We start from the raw sequence: 14,531 nt of genomic DNA, 5'->3' as shown, positions 1-14,531 counted from the left end.
TCTACACACCCGGTCCCTTATCAGGCTAATCAAGCCTCCGAGAGGGATAAAGGCCGACTGCAGAGGATGGTGTGATGCGCGAGAGATCGTTTACGGACATGTCCGTCATGTGTGTGTGTTTGTCTTTTGTTTAAGTTTCTCATGAAACTATTATTTATGTCGTCAAGCCGGTTCTCGCCTCCTCATTTTCCATTGAACTGCTTTACTGGGTCATATCGCGATTTCGATTTTATTTTGGTTAATCGTTCAACCCTAATTCCAACCATCATTGACAAACATCAGATGTGCATGTCACAGGTTAACCTCAAAATCAATATCCTTCTGGTAAAACAACATCGAAACAACGCTGTAAGTTCTACTTGTGTAAGGTTACACTACCAAACCCTGATGATTTACACCCGTAGCTACAAGTACAGAATATAATTACAACATGAGATGAAATCACACCAGCATTGGATCAAAGCCCTTATTAATTAAAGAGCAGTCTGGTATGTAATGTATAGATAAATAGACATCATAGATTTTGACTGGAAGTACTATAGAGTGATTCTGCAAGCGCTGATCCAATTCAATCCAACAAAACCACCCTTTAACTAGTTTCTGCTTCGACATTAACTGAAATGTTAAGATGGCCATAAATAACAACAATTCCTGTATTATGATTCATAACAACTGTAATCAATGTTCACTTTTCAGCCAAGCAACATAATAATGATTAGAAACAATTGGATTGGGTTTTCCAAAGTGTCAGAATTTAATGACCGTTCAACAAACCCAGAAAATGTTCTGAAATTAAACCCTTTCAATGTAATCAATGAATGTTCATCCATACACACGGTCACAGCACGAGAGGACAGATTCACTGACCACCGCTTTTCCACAACGAACGAATTCAGATATTTCAATTTAGCCATATACAAATGAGGTGTTCATTTTCCCCCAGAGATGATACTGGTGTTCATATCATAATTGGCATCGGCATCACAACCTCAATATCAATGCTGTACTGGCAAATGTGCATTGCAATGTACATAACATGTAATATTATTTGCATGGGTGCAACCAAAGCAGGTGCTGGTGCCACATTTTCAACGGGCCCAAATAAACCCTGATGTGGCCCAGCCTGAGACCGAGTTTGACACCCCTGTTTTAATCTATTCTTTGACTAACATGCTGTATAAATACTGTAGTGATATCATGGTAAAGTGCTGTTATCAGATGGTAATACAATGGTGTATATGTACATATATGCATGTCATTTGGTACTCTTTTGTAACATATGTGTATTTATAGTGGGTATAGTGCAGATAGTGTGTGTCTCAATGTTTTTATGTGTATATATTGAAAAGAGTGTATAGTTTACGTGAGTAGATAATTAGTGTATAATGTATGCCAGTATGAAATAGTGATGTGTGTGTGTGTGTGTGTGTGTATATTGACCACCGGCCCATTCATCTCTGTGTTTATCATTATTATTATTATTATTATTATTATTATATGACAGCACATCTATATGAGTGTCAGGTCGCGTCAGATTAAATGTCGTTGTGTGTTTTACTCACCGGAGCGGATATTTATCGCCTCATGATCGTTCTGTCGGTGTTATTTATGAAAATATAGCGTTAATTCCGCAGCGGCTCACTGGTCAGCTGACGGAGGTGTGCTCTTACGTCATTGCGTCATCAACGTGGTCTCTGCTGCCCCCAGCGGACAGTCTGTGCACTGTAAGGTGTGTCACTTTCATAGTTAACCAGGAAGAAGTCTGAGACTGACACACCAGTTGATCTACAGTTTTAGATCACGTCTGACCTGAAGCTCATTCGACTGAAGCACTCTGAATAATTTGATCAGGATTAGGACAGTAATATTTGGGATGCACATTATTGAAATGCTCTGCTGTGAATGTGAAACTCTTTGATTTAAAAACAGAATACTGAGTGTTAAAACGGGATTAGTAAACTGAAAGTGAAACTTTGAAGAAGGATTTTGACGTGTGGCTCAGAAAATGGCGTCCAAATCTTTTTCTGAGGAGGATTTCTCTTGTCCTGTGTGCTGTGATGTTTTTAAAAATCCTGTTGTCCTGTCCTGTAGTCACAGTGTGTGTGAAGAGTGTATTCAGAAGTTTTGGGAAAGTAAAGGATCGAAAGAATGTCCAGTTTGCAGAAGTAGATCAACATTAGATCATCCTCCATTAAATCGGGTTTTGAAGAACCTGTGTGAGACTTTCTTACAAGAGAGAAGTTAAAGATCTTCATCAGGATGTGAAGCAGTCTGCAGTCTTCATGAAGAGAAACTCAAACTCTTCTGTCTCGATGATCAACAGCTGGTGTGTTTTGTGTGTCGAGATTCCAGAACACACACAAATCACAAATTCTGTCCTTTAGATGAAGCTGTCATCGATAATAAGGTCAGATCAATTATATTCAGGTCCATAAATATTGGGACATCGACACAATTCTAATCTTTTTGGCTCTATACACCACCACAATGGATTTGAAATGAAACGAACAAGATGTGCTTTAACTGCAGACTTTCAGCTTTAATTTGAGGGTATTTACATCCAAATCAGGTGAACGGTGTAGGAATTACAACAGTTTGTATATGTGCCTCCCACTTTTAAGGGACCAAAAGTAATGGGACAATTGGCTGCTCAGCTGTTCCATGGCCAGGTGTGTGTTATTCCCTCATTATCCCATTTACAAGGAGCAGATAAAAGGTCCAGAGTTCATTTCAAGTGTGCTATTTGCATTTGGAATCTGTTGCTGTCAACTCTCAATATGAGATCCAAAGAGCTGTCACTATTAGTGAAGCAAGCCATCATTAGGCTGAAAAATCATCAGAGAGATAGCAAAAACATTAGGTGTGGCCAAATCAACCATTTGCAACATTCTTAAAAAGAAAGAACGCATCGGTGAGCTCAGCAACACCAAAAGACCCGGAAGACCACGGAAAACAACTGTGGTGGATGACTGAACAATTCTTTCCCTGGTGAAGAAAACACCCTTCACATCAGTTGGCTAGATCAAGAACACTCTCCAGGAGGTAGGTGTATGTGTGTCAAAGTCAACAATCAAGAGAAGACTTCACCAGAGTGAATACAGAGGGTTCACCACAAGATGTAAACCATTGGTGAGCCTCAAAAACAGGAAGGCCAGATTAGAGTTTGCCAAACAACATCTAAAAAAAGCCTTCAAAGTTCTGGAACAACATCCTATGGACAGATGAGACAAAGATCAACTTGTACCAGAGCGATGGGAAGAGAAGAGTATGGAGAAGGAAAGGAACGGCTCATGATTCAAAGCATACCACCTCATCAGTGAAGCATGTTGGTGGTAGTGTCATGGCGTGGGCATGTATGGCTGCCAATGGAACTGGTTCTCTTGTATTTATTGATGATGTGACTGCTGACAAAAGCAGCAGGATGAATTCTGAAGTGTTTCGGGCAATATTATCTGCTCATATTCAGCCAAATGCTTCAGAACTCATTGGACCAGCTTCACAGTACAGATGGACGATGACCCGAAGTATACTGCGAAAGCAACCACAGAGTTTTTTAAGGGAAAGAAGTGGAATGTTATGCAATGGCCAAGTCAATCACCTGACCTGAATCCGATTGAGCATGCATTTCACTTGCTGAAGACAAAACTGAAGGAAAAATGCCCCAAGAACAAGCAGGAACTGAAGACAGGGCCTGGCAGAGCATCACCAGGGATGAAACCCAGCGTCTGGTGATGTCTATGCTTTCCAGACTTCAGGCTGTAATTGACTGCAAAGGATTTGCAACCAAGTATTAAAAAGTGAAAGTTTGATTTATGATTGTTAATCTGTCCCATTATTTTTGGTCCCTTAAAAAGTGGGAGGCACATATACAAACTGTTGTAATTCCTACACCGTTCACCTGATTTGGATGTAAATACCCTCAAATTAAAGCTGAAAGTCTGCAGTTAAAGCACATCTTGTTCGTTTCATTTCAAATCCATTGTGGTGGTGTATAGAGCCAAAAAGATTATAATTGTGTCGATGTCCCAATATTTATGGACCTGACTGTATATTCAAAACATTTATTGAAACAGCACAACTTGCAGCATACTTTATGATTGCATATATGAACAAATAATTACAGACAGTAAATGAAGATTATTCTGGTCAAACTCATAATGATCTAAAAAGCAGAACAGGGCTGGAAAGTAAGAACTCTTTATATTAACATGTCCATTTCTTTCAGGAGAAACTCAAAACTGCACTAAAACCCTTACAGGAGAAACTGAGAATATTTGAGGAGTTTAAACAGAATTTGGATCAAACTGCAGAACATATTAAGGTTTGAATTAAACTGTGTAATTAAAGAGTGTGAAACATCCCATTTTTGGAAGTGTATATTGATATACAGTTTGACCATCAGATCTTTCTCTGAAATGTCTTTTGTTTCAGTTTCAGGCTCGACACACAGAGAGGAAGATTAATGAGCAGTTTGAGAAACTTCACCAGTTTCTACATGATGAAGAGGCCGCCAGAATAACAGCACTGAGAGAGGAAGAGGAGCAGAAGAGTCAGATGATGAAGGAGAAGATTGAGAAGATGAGCAGACAGATTTCATCTCTTTCACACACAATCAGAGTCATAGAGGAGCAGATGACAGCTGAAGATCTTTCATTCCTACAGGTGGAAACAATGAACATTTATACAACTTCAATATTCATTATACTGGAAACAAATGTCAGTTTCAAACATTCAAAGCAAATTCAGTTTGGATGAATAATCTGTGTTTCTTTCTTTTTACAGAACTTGAAGAGCACAATGGAAAGGTTTGTATTGTGTCTCCTGTTTCTCTCTCGGTTCTGAACCCAAATCAACACGACTGACTCCTGAATGTTTTTCAGAACCCAGTGTACACCAGCAGATCCAGAGAACATTTCAGGAGTTCTGATCAATGTCCCAAAACATCTGAGCAACCTGAAGTTCACTGTGATACAGAAGATGCAGGAAAATGTTCAATACAGTGAGTTGAGAATACAACAATGAATTCATAATGATCATTTGTGTTATTTGATGTGTGTTTGAGTGTGTATCTGTCCTCTCTCTTCAGCTCCAGTGACTTTGGACCCCAACACTGCTCACTGTAATCTCATCGTGTCTGATGATCTGATCAGTGTGAGAGTCAGTGAAGAGAAACAGCTGCTTCCTGATAATACTGAGAGATTTGATGTGTATAAGTGTGTTTTGGGTTCAGAGGGTTTTAATTCAGGGATTCACTGTTGGGATGTTCAGGTTAGAGACTGTACACGCTGGCGTTTGGGTGTGATGACAGAATCTGCTCAGAGGAAGAAGGACATATACTCCAAGAGTGGACTCTGGTGTGTTTGGTTTTATGATGGTAAATATGGTGCATTAATTTCACCTGATCAAAGATCTCGTGTCTCAGTGAAAGAGAAACTCCAGAGAATCAGAGTTCAGCTGGACTGTGACAGAGGAAAACTGTCATTCTCTGATCCTCTCACTAACACACACATACACACTTTCACACACACGTTTACTGAGAGAATATTTCCATGGTTCGGTGTTTTCTGTGACATTTCTCCTCTGATGATCTTACCAGTGAACTCCTCTGAAAAAAAGACTTAAGAATGAAATTACAGATTAAACTTGTATCTACAAAAGTTGAGTTTCTGTAGAAGACAGACTAATCAAATGTGTCTTTGTAGCATCAGCTGTTAATTCATTTATTCTGACATGTTTTAAAGCTTTTTAATGATGCTGGCTAAGATGTGAATTCATATGTGAGATCAGTGATTTACTGAACATCTTAATAATGTGATCTCGGGTTGTTATTGATCATTATATGACAGATATAATGACCAATTAAATTCTCAAAATAATCATTATAATACAACTGCTCAACTCATTGTAAAGATGTATATTTAGATGTTTTATCTGTATTATCAGTTATAAATTCACTTACCAACTGGTGTTTTAAAGACTATTTTATAAAACATATCTTCATCAAGTCATGGAAACTTTTCAAGAGTTTTTAAGAAGTTTAATTTGTGTTTGTAAAATAAAAAGTACCATAAAAATGTGTTTTATTGTTTTAACTCCAAACACTCACATTTATACAGGGACGGACTGACAATCTGTGCGTTCGGGAAAAGTCCAGAACGGCCGTCCAACCGAGGGCCGTCCGTCGGCACAAAAAAAAGTATAATAAAGCAATATGAACAGCCAACAGTAGGGACACTAATACGATCACTTATATGCAACGTGTAAAAAAAAAAAACTGAGGAAGAAGAGTCGGCCTACTAGCCAGTTTGTGATTCGTCCCCGGCCGCAGTCAGATTTGTAATGGAAGCAGGTCAGTTTAGAAAAATGTACAGTTTTGTACATGAGCTGCAGCCAGGACGAAATTAACCCTTTCGCACGTACGATCACACACACACACACACACACACACACACACCAGTGTGATTAGAACGGTCAGTGCACCGTGATTAGCTGCTAATATTAAATGTGCTTTCGCGCGTTGGCTGGCGCTGAGCCAGAGACGGACGCGCTCAGCGCTGTCATATCACAACTTAGTTTTCAGTGTTTTCAAACACATAATGTTTCTTTTAGGTTTTAGGTTTCAGACATATAATTTCATTTCACATACGTAGGTACTAAACAAACAATACAATACATTTAGAGAGACATAGAGTTTGTAAAATACACACTGATGTCTATGGAAACGGCAATAATATTCCTTTCCATAATAATTAGACACGTTTTATTCATATCAATCAGATACACATTGTGAAAGAAACTTTAAAGTTTACTCTATTCTTCTCCCAGTTCACTGGTCACTTACTTTCATGTATTTTGGGAGAAGTGGATGAATTAACGTGTTGTAGCCTAAATCCAACAGATCCGATTCTCTGAACTGTGGCACTATGACGGCGCCCATCGCTCACAGCTCAACTAACGCGATCGTTATAAAGGTGTTTAGACAACAAAACTCACCCACTTGCATTTATTTGACAATCTGAATATCAGATATTTCATGCTAACATGCTAACAAATGTGTGAATATTTTTAATAAAAAAGGAAAAACGGCATAAAGCATATCATCATTCATTCAGTGCTGTTGTGGCTGCGGTGTGTCACGTGACAAGCAATGACGCGTCACCATGGAAACCATAAAGTAAATAACGGTCTAAATAACAGTCAGATTTAACATAAATAACATTATTTAACAATGATGGCTAACAATCAGATTTTTTTTTTTTTTAATTACCTGCTTCATGTAGTTCTACTTGAACACAGGGTCAGTTTCAGCAAATATGACAGAAAGTTACCCAGCTAACACACGACGTCGCAGTTACGTAATCTATTCGTACTTTTTGGTAATTTCATGACTTACCATCTGACAACGTAGTCTCGACGTCGCATGTCAGTAATTTTATTACCATCAAAAATTACCAACTGACAACGTCGTCAGTACGGTCTCCTAAGGTAACAAAATAACCAAATACGTCCCAGTTAAGTGACGTTTTGGTAATTTCATGACTTACCATCTGACAACGTAGTCTCGACGTCGCATGTCAGTAATTTTATTACCATCAAAAATTACCAACTGACAACGTCGTCAGTACGGTCTCCTAAGGTAACAAAATAACCAAATACGTCCCAGTTACGTGACGTTTTGGTAATTTCATGACTTACCATCTGACAACGTAGTCTCGACGTCACATGTCAGTAATTTTATTACCATCAAATAACCAACTGACAACGTCGTCAGTACGGTCTCCTAAGGTAACAAAATAACCAAATACGTCCCAGTTACGTGACGTTTTGGTAATTTCATGACTTACCATCTGACAACGTAGTCTCGACGTCTCATGTCTGTAATTTTATTACCATCAAGTTACCAAGTACACACTATTTAAATATGAAAGATTTTTTTTTATTTTTACCATACAAACAAATTTTTTTGGGTCATAGTCTTTAGAGAAAGACTAAACAAAATGACAATACAACTACACAACAGGCTTTAAAAGTTTTATTAAAACAGGAACAAATGGAACAACAGAACAAAGTTTTGTTACAGCATTAAATGTTGCATGACACTGCAATGTTGATTTCACTTGGCAATTATTTAGATATTAAAAGTAATTAATAAAAAAATATATATATAATAATTAACTGATAAATTATTACAGCTTTTACTCTACGGTGGTCTTAAGGGCTTTGTCGATCTTCTCACAGTGTTCCATGAAACAGAGGCATACATGTTTGGAGTGACATGGGAAGTAAATAATGAACGAATTTCCATTTTATATTCCTATAAAAAAAATTGTCACTTGTAATATAGAGTACATTTTATATAGGTTTATTACATGGCTTGTAATAAACCTATATAAAATTTACTCTAAGGATAACACACCGTTGCCATGCAAAGCAGAACGTTGCCATGGACACGCAGGATTCTAACCGTAGAGACGGAACAGACTATTTTCTTTAGCAGAAGCTATACAATTGTTTTTAAATCAATAAACTCCTTTTTAAATCAATATTTTGTGTCAAATTATTTATTTATTTGGTAGGTAGCCATGTAATAAGCGGTATAATGTAGAGCGAGGCAGTTGTTATAGTGAATACAACCCCTTCAGGCTGATTCAATACCCCTCCGCTTCCTCCTGATCAGCCTGTCGGGGTTGTATTCGCTATAACAACCGCTTTGCTCTACATTATCCCTTACTTATTATTTGCAGTTTCAAGAATTTATTCAGCACGTGTCCTACATAGACCTACATAGCCAGTTAGTTTGGTTTTGCACTTTTCCATGGACACTCAGAAACGTTCATGTTTAACTAAACTCTGGTACTTGTGTTGTATTTCATCTGCCTCTGGTAAAGAAATTAAGTAAAACCCCTTCTGCTCTTCCTTGTCAGATATCCTGTTTATCTGTTGTGCTCACACGTGTGTGTGTGTGTGTGTGTTGGATTGAGTATGTATATGCCCTATTCAACTATGACACTGATTAATGCATATAGACACTTGTGTCATTAACCAGCTTTCAGCCATCTGTGCCTTTCCTGTAATGCTGACACTCGGTCCTTCCAAACCAGCCAAATGAGGAAATCTTTTGCAACAGATGAAGACCTGTAAAATAATGATAGGATATTAAATTAATAATGGTAATAATAATAATAATTATTATAATAATCATTATCATCATCATCTATTATTTATCTAGCATTTATTAGCATCTTGTTTCAGGTGAAGAGATGTGCCTTTAGCTTTGTTACCACGGACGTTAGAATGAGGAAGTGTCATGCAGAAGGGCAGGAACATGACACCCTACAGAACCAGGGAAATTAATCATTAAAAGTATAAATGTACTTGTTCTTAGTAGTCCATAATAATAGAGCCGATTTTACTCATTGAGAGATTTATTTGTGAGGGAATAATTATCTTAATTTTATTGGAGCCTTAAACATTAAATAATGTAAAAATGTTATTAATTTAAAAAAAGAAATGTGAATTGCTCATTACAATAGGCCATATTCTTGGAACTGAAAAAGTAAAGCCTGTTCAAATACACAAATTAGTGAACATTTGTAATAATTAGGAATTGTGTAACAATCATTTTATTTATCTATTAGACATTTCATTTAATTTTGCCTGCTTTGCCGTTTCCTTTTTTAATTACATGGTGTTATGTTGCTGTCTTGATGCCAGCCAATCGTTGCATTGCTGATCATGGTATAAACTTTAGAGTATTGATACATCAATACAAATGCACACAGAAGGGCACATGGGTTTCTGGGCGAGAGACTTACCCAGAGGTGGACAACCTCACTGTACGCACAAATGACACATTGTGTTGAAGTGACCAGAAGTCAGGAGACTGAGGACATCCAAATGTCTCCTTCTTGAGCCACCCATTGGACATTGTAGAGAAGTTTCCAAACCAAGCCTGCCTGGGTGTAATGAAAAACTAAATTTAGCAAATGTATGTATTTTTCAGACCATTAATTAAAATTGAACAATTCATTCTTAGAATTAAACTGTATAGGGCCTTCAAAATGAGGATACCAAAATAACATTTAGTTAAGAACCAGAATTTTAAAAGGATATTAAGACGTCTTTAATATTTCTTGGAATACAATGCAACAAAAATTGCTAGTCAACAGATTTTACTAATAGATCTACAAATCTCTGTGTAAAAATAAAATAACTATGCTGCCATTTCTCTAAAGGCAGTTGTGGCCTAATGGTTAGAGTCAGACTTGTAACTCAAAGGTCTCAATACAGACAGGAAAAAACTGAGGAGCCCTTGCTCTTTACCCACTGTTCACTACTCCTAATGTGTAAACTAACTTGGATGGGTTAAATGCAGAGGCCAAATTCTGAGTATTTGGCCTTCACATTCACTAAAGTAATTTTTACCCCTGTAATTTTGGCTTCATCTCAGATGAAAATAGTACAAGAAATTACTTGTCACAGACAAAGTTGATATTTTTATGGACGATCTTATAGTTGAACACCTCCAGAGGGACAACGCAAAAAGAGCCGCAATTCAGGTAAAGACTTTTAAGTGTTTGTATTTTTTGCCTTTAAAAATATTTAGAATCATACAAAGACAAAAATTTCCAAAGAAAACAAAATCATGTTGTTTAAACCTTTTTAAACAAGACTATGAGTAATTTTTCCCTATTAATACTAAAAGAATTTTAGTAATAAAACAGTAATATTAGCAACCGAAACTAGAACTGAACCGCTGACGACCCTGGATTGACGTCTTGCATCTTTAATCTAAAGGTAGGTGGATTATAAAAATGTTTTAGAAGGAGGTATTACAGTGGAACAGAAATACAACACTTCCCAAAAAGACCATAAAACAATTGCTCATACAGAACACTGTTGCCAGATTGAGGAACCAGAAAATGTGAACATATCACACCAGTCCTCAGATCTTTACACTGGCTTCCAGTTACATTTAGATCTAATTTATAGCATCTTATCAACTCACTGTGATCCATTGTGTGCAAAACATTTCTTCTCCCTCTTCGTCTTTCTGTCATTTTCTCCTCTGCTAAAAAAACTCTTAAGCCTCTTAAAGTCCTCGATCCGTACTCCTAACAATTTTGACCTTAAGACCTCTTTTAAGGGTTAAGATGCTTTCTGAATTACTTTACTAGGATTTTTATTTAGTTTTAAGAGTAAACAGTAACACCCACATTTCTAAGAACTTTCTTAGGATTTTGTCACTAGGAGCTACTCTTTGCATTAATAATTTTTACTGAATACGGGCCCAGATGTGCTCCTACAGTAGTCACATTCAAATCTAGACTCAAAACACATCTGTTTAGATTATTTACTGAATAAGCATTGTGCCACTGTTCGTACTTTAATTATTCTTATTTCTTTTGATTATTTTAATTTCTTCTATGTAAAGCACTTTGAATTAGGCTACCATTGTGTATGCAATGTGCTATATTAATAAACTTGCCTTCCCTGCATGTTTCTGTTGTACTGAAGGGTTCATTCTAAAACCTGTAGAAATTTCCTGCACATATTGTCAATGTATAAATAAAACAATATCTTCCAAAAAAAAAAACTGCAGGATTCCTGTACGTTATTTTTGTATGCAAAACTGTTTCATTCAAAACTAATTAACATTTGGATGCACCTTGCACCTCTTACATGTTTGATTTACTTTAAATTCGATAGATTTCATCACTGCATTTAAAAAAATTATAAAGCTCCTTTAACAGGGCCGCGTGCAAAACGCGTTAGACAGCTCAGGGAAAACGCTCACAATCCCACAAACGATCACACTATGAAAAAAACATACATTTCCACATATTATTCCATATCATTCTACTTACTTCTCAACCTTTTGCACATCAAAGGCGAATGCTTCCACCATAAAGGCTGCCACGCGTTGATAGAGTAAACTCCAGACAGTAAAAGGTATAACTCGCGTCTGTGGACTAGCTGATTCTTCGCTTGCATGCATGCTTATTGGCGACTCGCATATATCGCCACCTATGGGTTGTTGAATATGTATTATATGTTATGTATATTTCCCATCCCTTCCAGATACCCAACACTGACTGGACAACCGATTAGTTTTAATTCGTAAATCTAGCCAATTTAGTTAACATATTTATATTCTAAAGTTTATATATAACTTATATTTACCCTGCTAGATTATTGTGGTTGTGGTATATCACTTTTTGACAAGGTAACGCAAGGTATCATTATTTAAATGTACATATTAAAAAAAATAAAATAAAATAATATATATTTGTGCGCGTGCCAAGCCCGCGAAACATGCCAGCGGGCATATATAAGCAGGGGTTGTGACCATATGTAAGCAGAACCCGGTTTTCATTGTAAGTGGACATCCTGTTCTGCAGTATTTCTGAGGTAAAGTACTTTTTACTTAACTGATTTAGGTACATGACTTTTAAAACATACGAACCCCCTACAAAGGTAAATAACACTTAAAACTTTGAAGAAAGTAAATAATAAAATCTAATTATAGCATACTATATTATAGGCTATAGGCCCCTACTCAAGGTAACCAGATAAATAAGATAAACAACTGCCGCTTTCATCTAATGAACATTTTTAATTGTCACAAAATTGATTAACTGTCTTTTCCAGTAAATGTACCACTATACTTTTCACATAAACAATGGTTTTCCGTTTTTTTCCCCACCGTCCACTAGTCGCTATAATAAAATACCGTTAAATGCCGTTAAGTTTGTGTGACGTCCTTCTGGTGAACGCGCCAGCGCTCACGCGCTCGCAGCCAAGCCTGTGAGAGCGAGAGACGTGGCTTGTAAAGATGAGATCAGATCTATAATGAAATAGGCCATCCGTCTGTCTGTCATATTATTAATACCACTACATTTAATAATATGTATAAATATAAATATTGTTTTATTACAAACAAATCAAACAGTATAGTACCATGAGTATATAAAATATATTTTCTGCAATTACATGTACTTCTTTTTTGTCTTTGTATTCTCAAAATAGAAAAAGTCAAAGAGTCTTCCCAGAATGACCATTCAGATCCCAGTACATCACATGATTTATCTAAAGGTAGAATTGAATAAATTATTTAACTCTATGGGGTGAATTCACTAAGAATTAATTGCGCCCACTGACATTTTTGTGTACACTGTCTGTGCTGGTTTATAGCCAAATTGACAAAACAACCATGCAAATCGGGCAATGGAAATTATTATTGGATAAATTACTACTGCCATTATCTATACAGAAACTTCCTTTTAATAATTTTCATGATAAATGTATTATTTTAAATTATTTAAGAATAATTTGTCAGATATATAAATGTTGTACTTGTTGTACAGAAAAGAATGACAACTCAGATACTCAGATTGCAATTGGATTCGTCTCAATATGATGTTTTTCAAGGTTCAAGTTGACAACTGTGTTTTTATCATGCTTGCAGATCTTGATGAATCACCCATATTTCATTCTGTGTCTGTGGCAGAATATATTACTGAAGGTAAAATTTAATTTGTATTCAACATCTGTAAACTTTATTTGAATTGATTTTAGATTGAATTGAAAGTAACTGATGTTAGAAGTTAGATGAGGCAATGATAATAACATTGCGTATGCAACAAAATAACATTGGTAAATAGGTCATATCATGAGGAATCAAATTGTCCGTACAAGATACCTTTTCCCACACAGAATAATTCAAAGTGAGTGCTTGTTGTATAACATTACATAACTTTTTTAGAGGAGAGACAAACACCTGCAAGGGCTGACCACACGAAGACCCAACGACCCAATGACCCAACGAAGAGTGAGCTTAAAGGTACATTTTATAGGCCTAAGAAACAAATGCATCGAATGTAAATTATAAAAAGAAAAAGAGTACATATTGATACTGAGTTCTTCCTTTAGATAGCGTTTTAAGTGAATTACGGTGTAAAGTTCATTTTTCGTCCAATTAGACAGGCTTATGATATTTGTTTTGTAGTTAATATATTACACTATATTATTCTCCTTTTTGGTTCACCAAGTGTGTAACTGGTGCTCTCTAATTGCAGAAACACTGGAGGTTCTGCTACGAAAAGTAGACAGCCTGGCAGCCACCCAGAGAGAAATACTCATCCTACTGAGGAAATGCCAGGGTCATCAGAGAGCGGAAGACATCCTGGAGCTCAATATTGCTCAAAACAAAGAGGAGCTTGAGGCCCTTGACCACCGTCTTAAAGACTTGGATTTCAGAAAGAGAGTGGTGAGTATTTTGGTTATTTTCCGGGGCACATAAAATTACCTTGATATTTTTTTAAAAACTGTGTATTATATATTTATTTAAATATGATTTAACAATTACAAAACACATTCATGGTTATGTCATTATTGTTTTTTTAGCACTCATTTAAAAGCAATGGAAAATAGCATTACTATTATTTCAATTCTTTTTATTAGTCATATTTATTTAATAAATTATTTAATGAATTCCTCATTCCTAATAAATAAAATCTATAAATCGGTGA

The 14,531-nt window shown here is 36.3% G+C and overlaps 1 pseudogene; it reads left to right on the top strand.

Annotated features, from left to right (window-relative positions):
- The first annotated feature begins 1,840 nt into the window (after positions 1 to 1,840).
- Positions 1,841 to 6,004, top strand: LOC127628626 (E3 ubiquitin-protein ligase TRIM39-like; annotated as a pseudogene).
- The last annotated feature ends 8,527 nt before the right edge of the window (positions 6,005 to 14,531 follow it).

This window comes from Xyrauchen texanus, chromosome 35 (genome assembly GCF_025860055.1).
Source record: "Xyrauchen texanus isolate HMW12.3.18 chromosome 35, RBS_HiC_50CHRs, whole genome shotgun sequence".
Taxonomy (NCBI): Eukaryota; Metazoa; Chordata; class Actinopteri; order Cypriniformes; family Catostomidae; genus Xyrauchen; species Xyrauchen texanus.
This window is presented reverse-complemented; position numbering and strand designations above follow the sequence as displayed.